Below are 19,724 nucleotides of genomic sequence, written 5' to 3'. Positions count from 1 at the left end.
AATAAGTACCATTTACAGTTCTGAACTTTGTCCAGTGATTTCCTATTCTATTAATTTCTACTCTGTCTCAGTTACCTTCTTTGTTCTGCTTACTTAAGTGAACTTTGAAGTTCATTTTCTGTTTTTTTTAAGATGACATCTATAGCTCATAAACTTTAGTTTGCTATGTTTTCATTTCATTTGTCTCAAATTATTTTCTATTTCCCGTCATTTCCCAGTCTGCTAATGGTTAAACTTGTGCTGTTTAACAGTCACATGCTTTTAAATTTTCTAAATACTCTATTTTATTGATTTCTACTTTCATTTTATTATAGTTCACAAATGCACTTATCATAGTGTCAGTGCTCTGAACTAATTGAGAAATATTTTTAGCCTGCATATGTTCTAGCATCAAGGTTTTGTGTGATTTCATGGTCTTATAGTGTTTGTATAATCATGGTTTTAAATATGCAGTATTATTCTATTCAGAAAGCATCAATGATATGAAATAATTTCAAGAGGAATTAAAACAGGTAAGTTACTTTAATTTAATCAATCAAATGATATGACCATGGAAGCTTAGTAAACGTGCATGATGAAAATTTATAATGAGTGCCAAACAGTACTTCTATAATAGGTGATTTTCATTCAACATGTGATTAAACTCACTAATACAAAAACCATAGCTTTTCCCCTTGGAGAACATTTGATGCATTAAACATCACAGTGTGAAAAAAGGTTGATGTTGTTAGGGACAGACTTGCCCATAAAGGTGTTTAGTAAATAATTATTAACTTGTTAACACAATAAAAGTGCATTTTTTGTTCTTAATATTCTTTCAATAATATAGAGATTTTATCTACTTTTTAAAAATCATACATGTTTCCCCATCTTCCTCCCCACCACAAGAACTAGGTCCATGTTGCCTACCGCCCAAAATCTTCAAGCTACATGCCCACAAGTTCCCATTTGGACGTTTACAGTCAGAGATAACAGCAATGACTTCAAAATGGAGGACCACTTCATCTTGGTATTCTCACCTAGTATATGCAAGATACTGGCAGCATTATCATCATGCAGTGCTTTGGATGAGAAGCCACCAGAATGCCTAAAGAATGTTCAGGGGTTCCTATTTCACTTCCCAATACTTCTTCCTTCATGGAGTTTTTCCCTGGAACTTTCTTGCTTATGACGCTTGCCATCCTTGGAACTCTCAAGGCCAGTCAGTGGCGAAGCAGAAATCTTCCTACATTGTTTTCCATCTCAAAAGCCCTGGGCAGCCTCTGTATAACAGCAATAGAACCCAGGGATCCACAAGAGAAAATGAAGCACTGTGTGAAGAGGAAGAGCTGGAGTCAGATTCAGATGATGAAGTATAGTTCTACCTGAGCAATATGGAAATCACTGAGGAGCTCCACCAGTACTTCTTACAGACTTAGAGGCACAGGGAAGAGAGATGGTGATAGCAGCAGTTGGATGCCTGAAGGACTATGTGAACACGGATCATGGCCTGTACATCAACCACCACAGGTCAGTGGAGCCCTCATCTGAGAAGCACTGGGAGTGGCGCCAAGCAGAGATCAAGTGCTTGTATGGAAACAGCGCTCTCAAGATCCTGACCATGGAGGGTGCTGTGCAGCTGAACTTTGATAAGCATTGTGACAGAAAGCAGCCGAAGTACTGGCCTGTCATTCCTCTGAAGTTCTGAGTCCTGGGCACCGGGACCCTAGACAATGCCTCACAGTTCCTAGCCTTCTGTCAGCAGGAGTATACTGTTGGCAACACAAAGAATGTTCATTAACAAAGTGATAATTGTATATATTGGACTGGCTCTCAGTTTTCTCTGTAACATTTCAGTTCATTGAAATTATTGCCTAGAGATATTGCCTATTGTTTTGCATTTTTAATTTCCTTTTTTACACTGTCCGGATGTCATAAAAGCCTTAAGCCACATGTCATTTAATCCTACATTTTTAGACCAGTTTTCATACAGCTCATGCTAACTACAAACTCTTAAATCTTCCTGCTTCCATCTTCCAAATGGGTTTTCCAAATAGGTTTGCACTGCCCACACTGGCTTCTGTCCACATATTTTCTCAGACTGTAGCTCTTTGGATCCCTTTGAAAACTGTGCAAGTGAACAATAAGACAAGTGGCACTTGTAACTCAGATAGATGTCAGCCTACATGCTCTAGCTCTATAAAAGACCTGAGAGTAAATGGGTTGGCAGGTCATGTTGTCTGTGTCATAACTGCCTGAACCTGTCTTCATAGAATAAAAACAGCCACTGTTACTGAATAAACAAACAAATGTGACTGTGTTTCAAAAAACTTTATTTGTAAACACACACACACACACACACACACGTTGCTTATATATTTTACTGGAGGAGGAAAGAAACAAACATCAAAACCAGAAATGGGGAAATACATTCCTTTATGCCTGTTTTCTTTGTTTCAGTAATTTGCTTGACCAAGATTTTCTTTGGAATTCTTTAGGTCCATTAACTACTGGTCGAAAGAGCCTGTGTGGGCTACATCTTCTTAATGACCTTCATTACTTTCTTTTGATTGTATTTAATGTCTAGTCTTGTGAAACTATAAGATCAGTGTCAGGATCAGTTCCTAAAAATGTGTCTGCTTGGAGCAGCTTTTGTTGGTGTATAAAAACGTAATGAACTAAGAAAAGTTAAAACATCCAGAGAGGTGTTAGAATTATGCCAAATACCCTACATGTATCTTTAAACTTTTTTCTAATTATAATGACTATCATTGTAAATTTTAGAAGTAACAACTCCAATGGTATTTGGCATGACACTCGAGATGGCTCCTAAATCTTAAATCCTGAACCTCCTTCTAATAATTTGAATAGGATAAAGAGCATCAATGCGTTGTTCCAAACACCTATATAAATCCTCTTGTATACTGAAGATATTAGTAACATTTTTTAAAAATGATTAATGGTCAAGTTTCTCAAAGTTAGAAACCCTTGATATTTAGAATGTTTAAAACATGGAAACACAACTTGCTGGTGATGAGCATCATTACTGTCTCAGAAGCTTTTTGTTTTTTTTAATGTCTTCCTAAGCACATTTTCTCCAAATCATTTGAATATTTCTATGTGTTTAATTGTTCAGTTATGTGAGCTGGCACATTTTAGGTAATTTCTGTGGATTCAGTTATGTGAGCTAGTGCATTTTAATTGATTTCTATAGTTCCCTTGTTACCTTCTCTGGGAGGGTGCTACAATCCTGGTTCGGATTCAGAGAAAGGAATAGGTTTTAATGAATAAGAATATGTCACTGTGTTGCGTGTAGTTTTAAAAGCATGCTACCACCTTAACCTGAGAACTTCGATGGAGCTACCAGTCCCTCCCAGCTTAGCTCCTGATTGGCTGCTGCTGGCTGCTGCCAGCAGTGACCCGCCTTGCCCAGGAGCTTCTGCGCTCTGGCCCCTCCCAGCTCCCTTTTGTCCCGCCCAGCTTAGCTTTAAACTTCAATCTTATTCTAACTATTTTAAGTTTGGAATAAGAAAGAAGATAATGCCAACATTCTACACTTCTGTACTCTCTCTTGTTGATACACTTTCTTCTGAATACATAGACATTGGTCATTATTTTCCTTCCAAAAGCCTCATTAGCTTATTTTCATTTGGAACTGTCTACTAAATATGCTGTCTTACTTTTGTGCAATTTCAAAGACAGTCAATAATTTAGTTACGAATTACCATGGTCAGACAAGACTTTAAAAGAAGACAGAATCAAAATAAGACAAAATGAGAAAGAGCTTTAATTTTGACATGTGACTGAAGTTGATTCCTCCGTGACATATAATTGTAGAGTCTGCAATTTCACACCAGCATGTTGCTGGATTGTTCAAGTTGAGAAGTTTCTCTAAGCATATTCTAACCATAACAAAAATGGTGAAAGAGCCACTGTAAGTAAGTTCATTTTTATGCTATACATGTACACACAAAGCAACTCATCCATATATACCTATGCACATGTACACAACCACATGTTTGATTATCAACATAAAGGTGTAAGAAACACACACATGCACAAAGAGAGCAAGAGAGAGAGAGAGAGAGAGAGAGAGAGAGAGAGAGAGCTTGACAACAGAAGATGAAATATCATTCTATAGAAATGCTGTCCACTAGAAAGTATATTATCTGCCATCTCCACAAAAAAAGGTGGTAATTGAAAAAAGATAAAAATGTTTGTGATTTGAGTTAGAAGAGAATATGAGAGACACAATAAAGCAGATATATTGAAAGGATTAAATGGATAAAATAAGAATTACAAAAAATGAAAGCTATCATAAGAACAGGCATATTTTTAAATGACTCAAATAAAAATTCTTGATATAAAATTACCACTTTTGATGTAAAAATCCCATTGAAAGTTAAATAGCAGATTAAGTACGTTTGAAAAGTGATTTAGTGAGCTGAAAGATGGATCTGAAGAAAATATCCACATGCAGCACAGAGAAGAAAAATGTGAGAGGTAACAGAAAAAGAAGGGCATGTGGACATGTTTCAGAATCAATCCACCAAAGGCATGCAAAGCTATTATGGAGAAAACCTGAACATTTTACAGATGTGTAAGGAAGGCTAGCATTGATGGACAGATAAATCACATAAGGAATGAAAGACCCTGTGCCCTGAAGATGTCTTTCTTTTGCAAATGCAGATAAACATTAAAATGTTTTTTTTTTTCACAGAGCTACACAGAGTGAGCTTAAATTCTGATGGATGAGTAAATTTGTGGGAACCATCAGGGAAAATTTAGAGTAGAATATGGTGGTAGGCAAATGAAAGAAACTGGATAGAGATAGCAAATACGGTACAAACTGGTAACTCAAAGCAAATAATACTGATATGGTAATCAAAGAAACTTTCAGGAGGAATGAGGATTAGAGATTCGATGCAGCCTTTCATGGCAATCTGGTATGAAACAAGCCATACCTTAAATAGGGAAAAATAAGAGGATGGAAGTGTTGGGAAATATTTATTTTATTCTCAGTTGTAAACATCTACACATTATGGCTCTAAGGCATCTGCTATAACAATCCATTCTGTAGCTGCAGAAGAAAAGCAGCCTGGGACAATGGGCAAAAACATGTATAAGTCATGTTCTAATAAAACTTTACTTATGAGACTCCTAGCTGGTCTGCTTCCATGAAGACACCATATCCTGACCCATCCTAGAGGAACCACTGTACTCAGAGCAGTGGGTAAGAACCCTTCCCCACAACCCAAAGCACCAGAGCTGAAGCTGGGAGACAGGGTCACTCAGGATCCATCAACCACCAAAACCCCACCCTCCTGAATATGACTCCTTTTCTGCTCCTCATTTGATCATTTTGCTGGGGCAGACTCCTAGCTGTTCTGCTTCAACCAAAACACCGTATCTCGACCCATCCTAGAGGAACCACTGTGCTTAGAGCAGTTGAGAAAGCTGGACTCACAGGGGCTCTATCACACCCAGGATCATAGGATTTCAGCATCCCAGAGGAAGCCTGAGTCCCAGGAGCTCTTTCACCCAGGATCTCAAGATCACACGATCACAGAGACGGATGAACTCTCTGGAGTTCTGACATAAGCAAGATAACTGAAAAGACAGGCTCCAGTCAGAGACAGTGAGTACAGGTAGCACTAGAGATAACTAGATGGCAAAAGACAAGCACAAGATTATAAGCAACAGAAACCAAGGTTATCTGACATCATCAAACCCAGTTCTCCCACCATAGCAAGTCCTGGATGCCCCATGACATCTGAAAAGCAAGATTCAGATTTAAAATCACTTCTCATGTTGAAGATGGAGGAATTTAAGAAGGACTAAATAACTCCCTTAAAGAAATACAAGAGAACACAGGTAAACAGGTAGAAGCACTTAAAGAGGAAACACAAAAATCTCTTAAAGAATTATAAGAAAACACAAGTAAACAGGTGACAGAATTAAAACCATCCAGGATCTAAAAATGGAAGTAGGTACAATAAGGAAATCTCAAAGGGAGACTACCCTGGAGATAGAAAACCTAGGAAAGAGATCAGGAGTCATAGACACAAGCATCACCAACAGAACACAAGAGACAGAAGACAGAATCTCATGTGCAGAAAATCTCATGTTCATGGAAAACATTGACAGAACTGTCAAAGAAAATGCAAAATGCAAAAAGCTCCTAACCCAAAACATCAAGGAAATCCAGGACACAATGAGAAGGCCAAACCTAAGGTTAGTAGGTATAGATGAAAGTAAAGATTCCCAAATTAAAGGGCCAGTAAATATCTTCAACAAAATTATAGAACTTCCCTAACCTAAAGAAAGAGATGCACGTGAACATACAAGAAGTCTAGAGAACTCCAAATAGACCAGATCAGAAAAAAATTCCTCCTGTCACATAATAATAAAAGCATCACATGCACAAAACAAAGAAAGAATATTAAAAGCAGTAAGGGAAAAAGGTCGAGTAACATATAAAGGCAGACCTACAAGAATTGCACCAGACTTCTCACTAGGGACTATAAAAGCCAGAAGATACCGGACAGATGCCATACAGACCCTAAGAGAACATAAATGCCAGCCCAGATTAGAATACCCAGCAAAACTCTCAATTACTATAGATGGAGAAACCAAGATATTCCATGACAAAACCAATTTTACACAATATTTTTCTACTAATTCAGCCCTACAAAGGATAATAGATGGAAAACTCCAACACAAGGACGGAAACTACAACCTAGAAAAAGCAAGAAACTAATCTTTTAACAAACCCAAAAGAAGATAGCCACACAAATTAATTCCACCTCTAATAACAAAAATAACAGGAAAAAACAAATATTTTTCCTTTAAATCTCTTAACATCAATGGACTCAATTCCCCAATTAAAGAAAAGAAAAACACAGACTAACAGAGTGGATAGGTAAACAGGACCCAACATTTTGCTGGATACAGGAAATGTACCTCAGTGACAAAGATAGACACTACCTCAGAGTAAAAGGCTGGAAAACAATTTTCCAAGCAAATGGTTCGAAGAAACAAGCTGGAGTAGCCATTCTAATATCGAATAAAATTGACTTTCAACCAAAAGTTATTTAAAAACATAAGGAAGGACACTTTATATATATCAAGGGAAAAATCTACCAAGATGAACTCTCAATTCTGAATATCTATGCTCCAAATGCAAGAGCACCGACATTCATAAAATAAACCTTATTAAAGCTCAAAGAACACATTGCACCTCACACAATAATAGTGGGGGACTTCAACACCCCACTCTCATCAATAGACAGATCCTGGAAACAAAATAACGGAGAAACAGTGAAACTAACAGAAGTTATAAACCAAATGGATTTAACAGATATCTATAGAACACTTCATCCTAAAACAAAAGAATAACTTTTTTATCAGCACCTCATGGTACCTTCTCCAAAATAGACCATATAATTGGTCACAAAACAGGCCTCTACAGATACAAAAAGATTGAAATAATCCATCCCTTGCATCCCATCATATCACCATGGACTCAGGCTGCTCTTCAATAATAACAAAAACAATGGAAAGACCACATACACATGGAAACTGCACAATGCTCTACTCAATGATGACTTACTTGGTCAATGAAGAAATAAAGAAAGAAATTAAAATCTTTTTAGAATTTAATGAAAATGGAGGCTCGTCATACCAAAAATTATGGAATACAATGAAAGCACTGCTAAGAGGAAAACTCACAACTCCAAGTGCCTACAAAAAGAAACTGGAGAGAGCATACACTAGCAGCTTGACAGCACACCTGAGAGGTTTCTAGAACAAAAAGAAGCAAATACACCCAAGAGGAGTAGAAGGCGGCAAATAATCAAACTCAGGGCTGAAATCAACTAAGTAGAAACAAAAAGAACTATACAAAGAATCAACAAAACCAGGAGCTGGTTCTTTGAGAAAATCAACAAGATAGATAAACTCTTAGCCAGACTAACCAGAGGGCACAGAGACAGTTTCCAAATTAGTAAAATCAGAACTGAAAGGGGAAACATAAAAAAAGAAATAGAGGAAATTCAAAAAATCATCAGATCCTATTACAAAACCTATACTCAACAAAACTAGAAAATCTGGATGAAATGAACAATTTTCTAGATAGATACCAGGTACTAAAGTTAAATTAGGAGTAGACAAACCATCTAAACAGTCACATAACCACTATAGAAATAGCAGCAGTCATGAGCAGTCTCTCCACCAAAAAAAGCCCAGGACCAGAAAGTTTTAGTACAGAATTCTACCAGACCTTCAAGGAAGATCTAATGCCAATTCTTTTCAAACAACTCAACAAAATAGAAACAGAAGGAAAACTACCCAATTTGTTCTCTGAAGCCACAATTATGCTCATACCTAAACCACACAAAGATCCAACAAAGGAAGAAAATTCAGACCAATCTCCCTTATGAATATCGATGCAAAAATACTCAATAAAATTCTCACAGACATAATCCAAGAACACAGCAAAACAATCATTCATCATGTTCAAATAGGCTTTATCCCAGAAATGCAGGAATGGTTCAATATATGGAAATCCGTCAATGAAATCCATTATATAAACAAATGCAAAGAAAAAAGCCATATGACCATCTCACTAGATGCTGAGAAAGCACTTGACAAAATTCAACACCCCTTCATGGTAAAAGTCCTGGAAAGATCAGGAATTCAAGGCCCATACCTAAATATAGTCAAAGCAATATACAGCAAGCCAGTAGCCAACATCAAACTAAATGGAGAGAAACTTGCAGCAATCCAACTAAAATCAGGGACTAGACAAGGCTGCCCACTCTCTCCCTACCTATTCAATATAGTACTAGAAGTCCTAGCCAAAGCAATTAGACAACAAAAGAAAATCAAAGGAATACAAATAGGAAAGGAAGAAGTCAAAATATCACTATTTGTAGATGATATGGTAGTATACATAAGTGACTCCAAAACCTCCACCAGAGATCTCCTAAACCTGATAAACAATTTTAGCAAAGTGCCTGGATATAAAATTAATTCAAACAAAAAAGTAGCCTTTCCCTATTCAAAAGATAAACAGGATGAGAATGAAATTAGAGAAATGACACCCTTCACAATAGTGACAATCAATATAAAATATCTTGGTGTGAATCTAATCAAGCAAGTCAAAGGTCTGTATGACAAGAACATCAAATCTCTGAAGAAAGAAATCAAAGATCTCAGAAGATGGAAAGATCTCCCATGCTCGTGAATTGGCAAGATTAATATAGTAAAAATGGCCATCTTGCTGAAAGCAATCTACAGATTCAATGCAATCCCCACCAAAATTGCAACTCAATCCTTCATAGAAATAGAAAGAGGAATTTGCAAATTCACCTGGAATAACAAAAAACCCAGGATTGCAAAAACAATAAAAGGACTTCTGGGGGAAATCTCCATACCTGACCTCAAGCTGTATTACAGAACAATAGTGATTAAAAACTTTGTGGTATTGGTACAAAGACAGACAGGAAGACCAATGGAATAGAATTGAAGACCCAGAAATTAACCCACATACCTATGACCACTTGATCTTTGACAAAGGTGCTAAAACCTTCCAGTGGAAAAAGGACAGCATTTTCAACAAATGGTGCTGGGTCAACTTTATGTCTGCATGTAGAAGAATGGAAATCGATCCATTCTTATCTCCTTATACAAAACTCAAGCCCAAGTGTATAAAGGACCTTCACATAAAGCCAGATACACTGAAACTAATAGAAGAGAAAGTAGAGAAGAGCCTCAAATACTTGGGCACAGGGGAAAAGTTCTGAACAGAACACCAATGGTTTATGCTCTAAGATCAAGAATCGACAAATGGGACATCATAAAATTGCAAAGCTTCTGTGAGGCAAAGGACACTGTCAATAGGACAAAATGTCATCCAAAAGACTGGGAAAAGATCTTTACCAATCCTATATCTGATAGAGGGATAATATCCGATATATACGAAGAACTCAAGAAATTAGACTCCAGACAACCAAACAACCCTAGTAAAAAAATGGGATACAGAGCTCAACAACGAATTCTCAACTGAGGAAATTCCAATGGCTGAAAAGTACCTAAAGATATGTTCTATATCCTTAGTCATCCAGGAAATGCAAATCAAAACAACCCTAAAATTCCACCTCACACCAGTCAGAATGACTAAGATCAGAAACTCGGGTGATAGCAGATGCTGGCAAGGATGTGGAGAAAGAGGAACACTCCTCCATTGTTGGTGGGATTGCAAGCTGATACAACTACACTGGAAATCAGTCTGGTGGTTCCTCAGAAAATTGGACATAGCATTACCTGAGGACCCAGCTATACCACTCTTGGGCATATACCCAGGAAATGCTCCAACATATAACAAGGACACATGTTCTACTATGTCCATACAGCCTTATTTATAATAGCCAGAGTTTTAAAGAACTCAGATATCCTTCATCAGAGGAATGGATACAGAAAATATGCTACATTTATACAATGGAGTACTACTCAGCTATTAAAAACAACGAATTCATGATATTCTTAGGCAAATGTATGGAACTAGAAAATATCATCCTGAGTGAGGTAACCCAATTACAAAAGAACACACATGGTATGTACTCACTCATAACTGGACATTAGCCCAAAAGCTTGCAATACCCAAGATACAACTCACGGACCACATAAAGCTCATGAAGAAGGAAGACCAAAGTGTTGGTGCTTCAGTCCTTCTTAGATGGAGTAACAAAATACCCATGAGAGCAAATGTGGAGACAAAGTGTGGAACAAAAACTGAAGGAGAAGCTGTCTGGAGACTGCTCCACCTGGGTATCCATCCCTTGTGCAGTCACCAAAGACTGCTGCTTTTGTAGATTCCAGGAAGTGCATGCTGAGAGGAGCCTGATATAGCTGTCTCCTTAGAGGCTTTGCCAGAGCCTGACATATACAGAGGAGGAGGATGGCAGCTAACCATTGAACTGATCAAGGAGTTCTCAATACAAGAGTTAGAGCTTAAGGGATACTGCCCCATTAGGAAGAGCAGCAATACCAACCAACCAGAACTCCCAGGGTCTAAATCACTAGCCTGGGAGCACACAGGATTGTACCCATGGCTGTATATGCAAGGAAGGATGACCTTGTGGGACATAGATGGGAGAGGAGCTCCTTGGTCCCATGAAGGCTAGATTTCCCCATTGTGTTGGTATTCAATGGCGGGGAGTTGGGTGGGGGTGAGTGGTTGGGGGCACACTCTCATAAAAGCATGAGGAGGGGATATGGGATAGGGAATTTCTAGGGGGTGTGAAATGTTGAAAGGGGAAAATATCTGAAATGTAAATAAATAAAATATCTAATAAGAAAAAAATGCTTTACTTATAAAAACTGAAGCTGCCCCATAGGCTGTAGCTTGGAACTCTCTGCTCTGTTAAATTATATTGTGTTTTAGAAAATCAGTAGACTAGATCCCTATTATCATACTGTATATAGAATGAAATGAAGTCAACATAAAAGTGTATACTAAATATAAATAAAAAACTTTAGATTGTTAGAGAGAAAATTCTAGAAGAATGTTAATGTAGAGGAAAAATTTCTTAAGAAGCAACAGATAACATGAAGCAGAAAGAATTTATTTGGTGTTGTGATGGTTTGAACATATTTGGCCCAAGGAAAGTGACACTGTTAGGGATGTAGCCTTGTTGGAGGAAGTGCCTCAATATTGTGCTGGGCTTTGAGTTCCTATGCTTAAGCTCTGCCTAGGGTGAAAGAGATCCCTGCCCCTTCTGGATGCCTACAGAAGACAGTCTCCTGTTGCTGCCTTTGGATCAAGATGCAGAACTCTTGGCTCTTCCAAGACCAAGTCAGCCTCCAAGATGCTATACTTCCCACCTTAATAATGGACTGAATGAACCTCTGAAACTGTAAGCCAGCACCAATTCTATATTTGACTTTATATGAGTTGCCTTAGTCACAGTGTCTGTTCACAGCAATGGAAACCATAACTAAGACAAGGCATCACATTTTAAACATTTGGGTATGCCAAAATATAGTTCACAAGCTAAATTTAAAAGGAAGTTGCTGTTTTGAAGGTAACATCTACAACATACACCACCAGCCCAAGGTTATAGAAAACATATTCATTAAACATTTAAATAAGTGAATAAACTCAACTTAAGAGGAAAGCCAAATGACAAATGTCCATATGTAAATATTTCTGTTTTTAATAATGGAGTAAATACAGGTTAAAACATACTATATGTGGATTCATTTTTTTGTGTACAGATTACAAGCATGGAGTACTGCACTCATTTTTTTTCTTGGCTGTTCTAAGTCCAAACTCAGGTCTTTGTGTCTGTGCAGCAAGCACTTAAACAGCTGAGTCATCTTGCCAGCTTTCTGAGATACAATTTTATACTCTTTAATATTATAGCTATAGGGAAAGAAAGTCATATATTGCTACTCTGAGTGTAAGTTGCCTGCAGCCATTTTAGAATACAACTTGACAATATTCAGTAATATTGAAGCTGTTCACATACAAAAATACATCACTTTCTAGTACATATCCTGAAGAAACTCATACATACATGCATATGAAGTCAAACAAGCTTGTAACTGTGGCACTGTTCAAAGCATTAAAAAATTCTCAAAAAATCATCCATAGAAGAATAGTAAATCTTTCAGTGTTAAGAAATTATACTATACATACAAAGATAATATATTATTTTTGTATATGTATATATAATATATAAACATATTTATTAAATATTATTTATATATAATTTTGTGTATGTAACACTGGGCACAAACTTCTTGCAGCATTACAGTACAAATTTTTGATGTAACCATGAAGTATAGTATGAAGCTAGTACAGTAAAATAAAGAAAATGGAGAAATACATATGGGCTTGGCTGAAAAGTTAAGCACAGAATTTTAAGAGAGAGGATGTCTCTTGAACAAGAAAGAGAGAAATGAGTCAAGTGTGGTGGTCCACTTCTGTAATACCATAAATTCAAGGGGTATAAGCATGACTTTTGGAATGTTGAAGTTAGTGTATGCTGCATATCGGGACCTTGTCAAGAGAGTGGGAGAAGGAAAAAAAGGAAAGAGAAAAATGGTAAATATAAAGTCATAATAAGTATTTGTACTGTTTTTGTCTTTAATGAATGAGATTATGCAATTTTGATACCGATGGGCTCCATGGGCATCATTTTATTTTTATCATTTCTTAAAACTTGAATAATTTGATCACTTTTTAAATATGGCAAATAAGAAATATTTACAGATGAGTCTACATGCATGCATATATATACAATAATATGCATGTACATTTATTCAAGCATGTGAGCATAGTCATACAAATATAGAAAGAGTATAAATAGGAGGAACATGTAGAATTATTATAAGGCAGAAAATGAAAAGGAAATAGAAGAATTGCAATTTCCAAGTCTGCACATATTCCATATGGTTAGAAATACAATGGGGTAATAGTTCATGCAGAATATTACTAAGCAAAAGAGAGGACTGCTTTTAAACAGAAGTAGGAAATGAGATGATCACAAGTTACTATAAAATATCCTGGAGGATGCAGCATAAGAATGGAGTGGACAGCTTTCTGATCACTATGAGTCAACCATTTAGGGAACTATTTCCTTAGTCCTGAGTAAAGACAGTAGCAGCTGGTAATGATTTAGGCTGTGATATCAATAGGACTTGATGTTAAATTGGGAAGACAAAATTAACAGCTCTGAGAATTTAGCATATGTTTTGCAATGGTAGTAGTCAAGACGTAATAGGAGAACATGATAACCACAATTTCAGTTTGGATGTGTGTTGTAGAATGGACAAAGCAAATGCATACACACACACACACACACACACACACACACACACACACACATATTGGGAGCCCAACTGACTTTCTTGCTTGCTTACTGGAGGTCATGGTCATGGACTGAAAGCAAAAAGTATGTTCTTCCAGGGGTGGGATTCTCGTGTGTCTTTGTGTGACTTTTCCTTTACTGGCATAGCGATAGCCATAAGTAGAGGAATGGTCTTTCTGCACTGCTGAATTTATAATTCAAGACATTTCTGTGCTGGGCACCATGTCTTGAAATCTAAATTGTCTACAAAGACAACAAAAGACAGAGGGAATGGGATATTCCAACAAGTGTGTCTTTCTGAAAAAGATTTTTAAAAGCAAAATCAACACATTGTATCTTCATTTATATTCTTCTCTTCTTCAGAAGTAGTTCCTGGGGAGCAAGTTTCTGAAATTTTCCCCCAAATATCTTCATAATTCATAGTCATAAGTAAGTAATAATTTGGCCAACTAGGCTTTCCCTAAAAAGACAAATATTGTAAGTAATAAGGTTAAATTTTCACAAGCAAAAGTGTGTAATTTTGAATCTCTTCTACTTCATGGGAACTCACTGACCTCAGGGAATTTTCAGAGTGTTTGATTGTACTGTTAAATATGGTTAAAAACAGTGACTTATTTACAGAGTAACTGAGGTGAATACATGATGGTACTTAACCAAGAGGGTACTTAACGCTTCTCTTATAAATAGAAATGACAGGGGTCCTCAAGTGTTAGGAAACTGGTGTCCTCTACATTTGAAAATATCTGTAGTCTATGTTTTTCCAGCATCCCTTATTTAGCATATTTTTCTTTGAGTTTTCTTTATATAAATAACTCGTTTTCCCCTCAAAGATTTTATTTGTAATTTATTATTACTGTGATGTTTAAGTAACAGCAAGATGGGAGAAAGAAATTTCTAAATATCAAAACTTTTCAATCTGAAATCCCAAGAAATATATCAACTTGAAAAGAGTTTAATGACATATTATTGTTGCTAAGATCCATGTTAATTTTCTTAGTTCGGTTTCTACTGTTCTTCCTGGGATGATGTTGTGTCTTTATCATTTATCTTGCAAGTTCCTGTCTTCTATTTTATATTTCTCAATTTTACTTTTTAAAACTGGAATTTTGTAATGTTTGACGTAACTTATCATTTTCATTTGTCTTTGTCTTATCTTGTGAAAGAGTAGCATCTACAATCAGGCCATTCTCTTATAGCATAATTTAATGAGTTCTCATGGGTTCCTTATTCACATATATTTCACATTGCCCAGTAATTATGGCTTTCTAACCTTCCAAAAGAAGGCTAGATTTGCTTATAATATTACATCTTCATCTCTCTCCCTTTGAGATAGTCATATTTTGAATTATCTATTAATGATCTTCATGTTTTTCCATAATAGTGCTACCTATGTACTCATGCTAATAAATTTACAACTGTGGTTTTTTTCCCTTTTCATCCTCTTCTCTACTCTTTCCATTTCCTGTCCACCTCTCCTCCCATCTGGATTCACCATCTTTCTGTCTTTCATTTAAAAACAAATACCAAGGGAGAATGGGAAATTAAAATAAATTAGGATAAAATAAAACAAACAATTGTAGTTGAACAAAACAAACTAACAGAAGGAAAAGAGCCCAAGGTAAGAGACCCGAGACAGATCTAGATGAGGAGATCCACTTTTTAGTGCAGTGAGGAATCCCATACAAACACAAAACTGAAATGATATGTACACAAAACATGTAAAATTATATTTATAAAAAAGCTCTGACATGTACTGTGACACAAAGAAGCTCAAAAGATGTCATTGTGTTCATTTTCTGTTGGCTGTCTACTGCTTGGCCAGCAGTCTACCCGGGACAATAGTTTCCTCAGAGAGACTCCTTTGAAGACAACTAATTTTTCACTTACAAGTGCTTGTCAGTTAGAAATAACTTTTTGGTTAGGGATAGGGTTACATATGTCCACTTCTCCTTTCAGGTCAAGACCCATCTTGTTCAGAGCACTCATAGTGCCTTAGTCTCCTGAGTTCATATGTGCATTGTTCCTGTTGATAAAATGAGCTTTGCTTCCTTGGTGTCCTATCCTGTATGGCTCTTACAGACAGGATACATTCTTTCAGTCTCCTGGTCAGTAGGGTTCTCTGAATCCTAAGGGATTTGATGGCGATATCCAATTCAGGGCTGAGTGTTCCACTCTCTCACTTTCTACATATTGTCTGTCTGTGAGTCTCTGCATTTGTTCTGATCTGCTTCAGCGAGAAGCTTCTCTGATGATAGCTGAGCAAGGCACGGATCTATGCATATAGACATTAGGAATCCTTTCATAGCTATATTCTTTTAGTAGAACAGTGTCATTTGCTTTTCTCCTAGGTCACTGAGGTATCTACTCTTCGGTTTGTGTGACCCAAGAAGCTGCAGGTACTGGTTGCATCTTATGGGATGGGATTTAAATAAAATCAGATATTTGTTAGTTACTCCCACAAGCATTTTGCCACAATTACACTACCTCACCTCACAGTCAGAACACCATTGTACACAGAAAGTTTTGTAGCTGGGTTGGTCTTTCCATGTCTTATTTGGTAGTGTGCAGAGTATGTTCCAGCACCAAGAACACTAGCCAATAGTCATGAAGGTTCATGAAGGCAACTGCTCAACTTGTCAGTGTTCAATGTGTTATATAAGCATTGTTGTCAGCAATTGGGCCTTGCTGTTAGTTTGTGGATAACAATCTATATAGATTTTACAACAGCTTGTGTTGTTTGGAGGTTTCCATGGGAACCCTTTAGCTAACAACTCAAATTGATGTAACCCATTCGCTATACTGAAGCATCCCTTGGTTATGAGATATAGCAAGTTGGGTCTCTGTCTCTCTTGTTATTTGTCAGTTATATTTAGATTGCCTTTGTTTACATATACCATTTAAAAAGCTTATACTAAGTTTCCATAAGACTCATCAAATGAATTTTAGCTGGTCCTTTGTATTCTCTTACTCGTCATCCTTTCCTCTCCCTCTCAATTTAATTCCTCTAGTGTTAATTTTAACGTAGAATTTTACAAACATGCAGATGCACATATGGTTTGGTGAGTTTTGAGCTTCATCTATGCTCTTGCAAGTGGCTAAATTGCAATCACATTAATTTGTGTATATCACTCCTCTGCATGATTTTTTTATCATTATTCATTTGCTATGGATGGATAAACAATAACATATATACATGTAAAGCTATTATGAATGCTTTTGTTATATGATGCTTATTAAATTTATAATTTAATTTACTAAAAGTAGTAGAAATGGAATGCTGGGAAGGTAGAGTACAAACTTTTTCTACTTGTTAGATAATAACTAGCCATATTCCATAAAATAATCCTGCAACTTTACACTCACTCATATTTATGAAAGCCCTATTTAAAGCCCTATTTATTCTTCACAATCCTTATCCAAAGGATATCAACTGGTTGGGGATATTTTTCCGAATCTACTGGGGATGTGGTATCTACTTCTCCGTAAATGTTTTATCACAGTCTGCGATGATGAATTGGCATTACCAACTTGTTTAGATGAAGAAAATGGAAATAAGCACACTTGGTATATCTGTGGTGTGTATGCCCAAATGATTAGATCATAATGGTCCTACTGCAGGTTCATCTCTGATATAAGGATAGTACAATGCTGTTTTTAGGAAGTGGTGATTTGAAGTGTTCCCTTGCAGAAGGAAGCAGAATTCTAGAGTAAATTTTGGGTGTCTGTGTCTTGTTCTGGGTTCATTCTCTATGCCTCATATTCTATTACCTTTGTGTTCCATTCTCTGCTTCCTGTCTTCCATGAGATGAACTCTTAGTTCTGCTGCAAACTCCTGCCAAGGCGATGTTCTGCTCAAGTACATGATGCAGAACAAGTATAGGGTACATAAACTCTCTGAAACTGTAACAAAAAATAAATCTTCCCTTTCAGTTGTCCTTAGATATTTTAGCATCATGACTCAAAACACTAACTGGTCACTGTGGATTTTTTTATTTAATTTATGTTTTTACTTATTTACTTTACATCCCACTCATTGCCCCTCTTAGTCACCCCCTCCCATAGTCTTCCCCCATAGCCCCTTCTTTTCTCCTCTGAGCAAGTGGGGGTCCCCAGGGTATCCCACCAACCCTGGCACTTCAACTCTCTGTGAGGCTTGGTGCTTTCTCTTCCACTGAGGCCAGACAAGGAAGCCCAGCTAGAAGAACATATACCACATACAGGCAACAGCTTTTGAGATAGTGCCTGCTCCAGTTGTTTGAGACTCACATGAAGACCAAGCTGCACATTTCCTACATATGTGTGGGAGTCTTAGATCCAGCCTGTGTATGTTCTTTGATTGGTGGTTCAGACTCTGAGAGCCCAAAGTGTCCAGGTTAGTTGATCTTCCTGTGGAGTTTCTATCCTCTTCAGGCCCTACAATCCTTCCAATTCTTCCATAAGAATCTCCAAGCTCCATCCACTGTTTCGCTGTGGGTGTCTGTATCTCTCTGAGTCAGCTGGTTGGAGCCTCTCAGAGAACAACTTGCTCCTGTCTGCAAACATAACAGAGTAACATTAATAGTGTTACTGGTGCTTGTCCATGGGATGGATCTCAAATTGGGCCAGTTAGTGGTAGGCCTTCTGCTGAATCGCTGCCCTATCCCCTGTGCCTGAATTTCTTGTAGACAGGATAAATTTTGGGTTGAAAGTTTTGTGGGTAGATCGGTGTGACTATCACTCTACTGGGGTTCCTGCCTGGCTACAAAGGTGACCTCTTCATGTTCCATATCCCAAATGTAGTGAGTCACAACTAAGGTTGCCCCATTGATTCTTGGGTGCCTCCCTTATCCCAGGTCTCTGTCTTGTACTAGTGATGCCCCATTACCTCCTCACCCACATAAGTTGCAGATGTCCATTCATTTTCATGCCCATCAAGCCATCTCTCCTGTCTTTCTCCACACCTGATGCTGAACCCCCTCCCCATGCCCCTAACACTTTCCCACTCCTTTCCAAAACCCTCCCTCCATCTGCCTCGTATGACTTTTATTTCTCATTCTAAGAGAGATTCCTCACTTGGGCCTTCCTGCTTGTTTAGCTTCTTTGGGTTTGTACAGAGTAACATGATTCCTTCATTTTATGGCTAATATTCACTTATAAGTGAGTAAACAAAATGCATGTCCTTTGGGGACTGGGTTACCTCACTAAGGATGATAGTCTCAAGTTCCATTCATTTGCCTGCAAAATTCATGTCTTTATTTTCAATAGCTAAATAGCATTCCATTGTGTAGTTGGACCATGTTTTTGTTGCCCGTGCTTCAATTGAGGGACATCTAAGTTGTTTCCAGTTTCTTACAATTATGAATAAAGATGCAACAAACATAGTTGAGCAAATGTTTTTGTGGGATGTTGGAGCCCCTTTTGGGTATATGCCCATGAGTGATACAGCTAGGTCTTGAGGAAGAATTATTCCCAGTTTTCTGAGAAACTTCCTGATTGATTTCCAATTGGTTGTATAAGTTTCCACTTCCACAAGTAAAGACAAAGTGTTCCCCTTGTGTAATAGTTTATATATATATATGCTTGCCCCAACAAGTGGCACTACTTGGAGCTGTGGCCTTGTTGGAGTAAATGTGACTTTGTTGGAGGAGTAAATGTTGGCCTTGTTGTGTGTCACTGTAGGAATGGGCTTTAGGACCCTCATCTAAACTGCTTGGAAGCCAGTCTTTTCCTTTCCTTCAGAACAAGAGGTGGAACTCTAAGCTCCTCTAGCCCCATGTCTGCCTGGACACTGCCATGCTCCTGCCTTGATGATAATGGGCAGAACCGCTGAAACTGTAAGCCAGCCCTAATTAAAATGCTGTCCTTTATAAGAGTTGCCTTGGTCATGGT

General features: G+C 37.4%; 1 pseudogene; it reads left to right on the top strand.

Moving 5' to 3' along the window:
* Window positions 1-977: 977 nt before the first annotated feature.
* Window positions 978-1,687, top strand: LOC114639274 (annotated as a pseudogene).
* The last annotated feature ends 18,037 nt before the right edge of the window (window positions 1,688-19,724 follow it).

This window comes from Grammomys surdaster, unplaced genomic scaffold (assembly GCF_004785775.1).
Source record: "Grammomys surdaster isolate TR1022 unplaced genomic scaffold, NIH_TR_1.0 125692, whole genome shotgun sequence".
In the NCBI taxonomy this organism is placed as follows: domain Eukaryota; kingdom Metazoa; phylum Chordata; class Mammalia; order Rodentia; family Muridae; genus Grammomys; species Grammomys surdaster.
The sequence above is the reverse complement of the archived record's forward strand: the minus strand, read 5'-3'. Positions and strand labels throughout refer to the sequence as shown.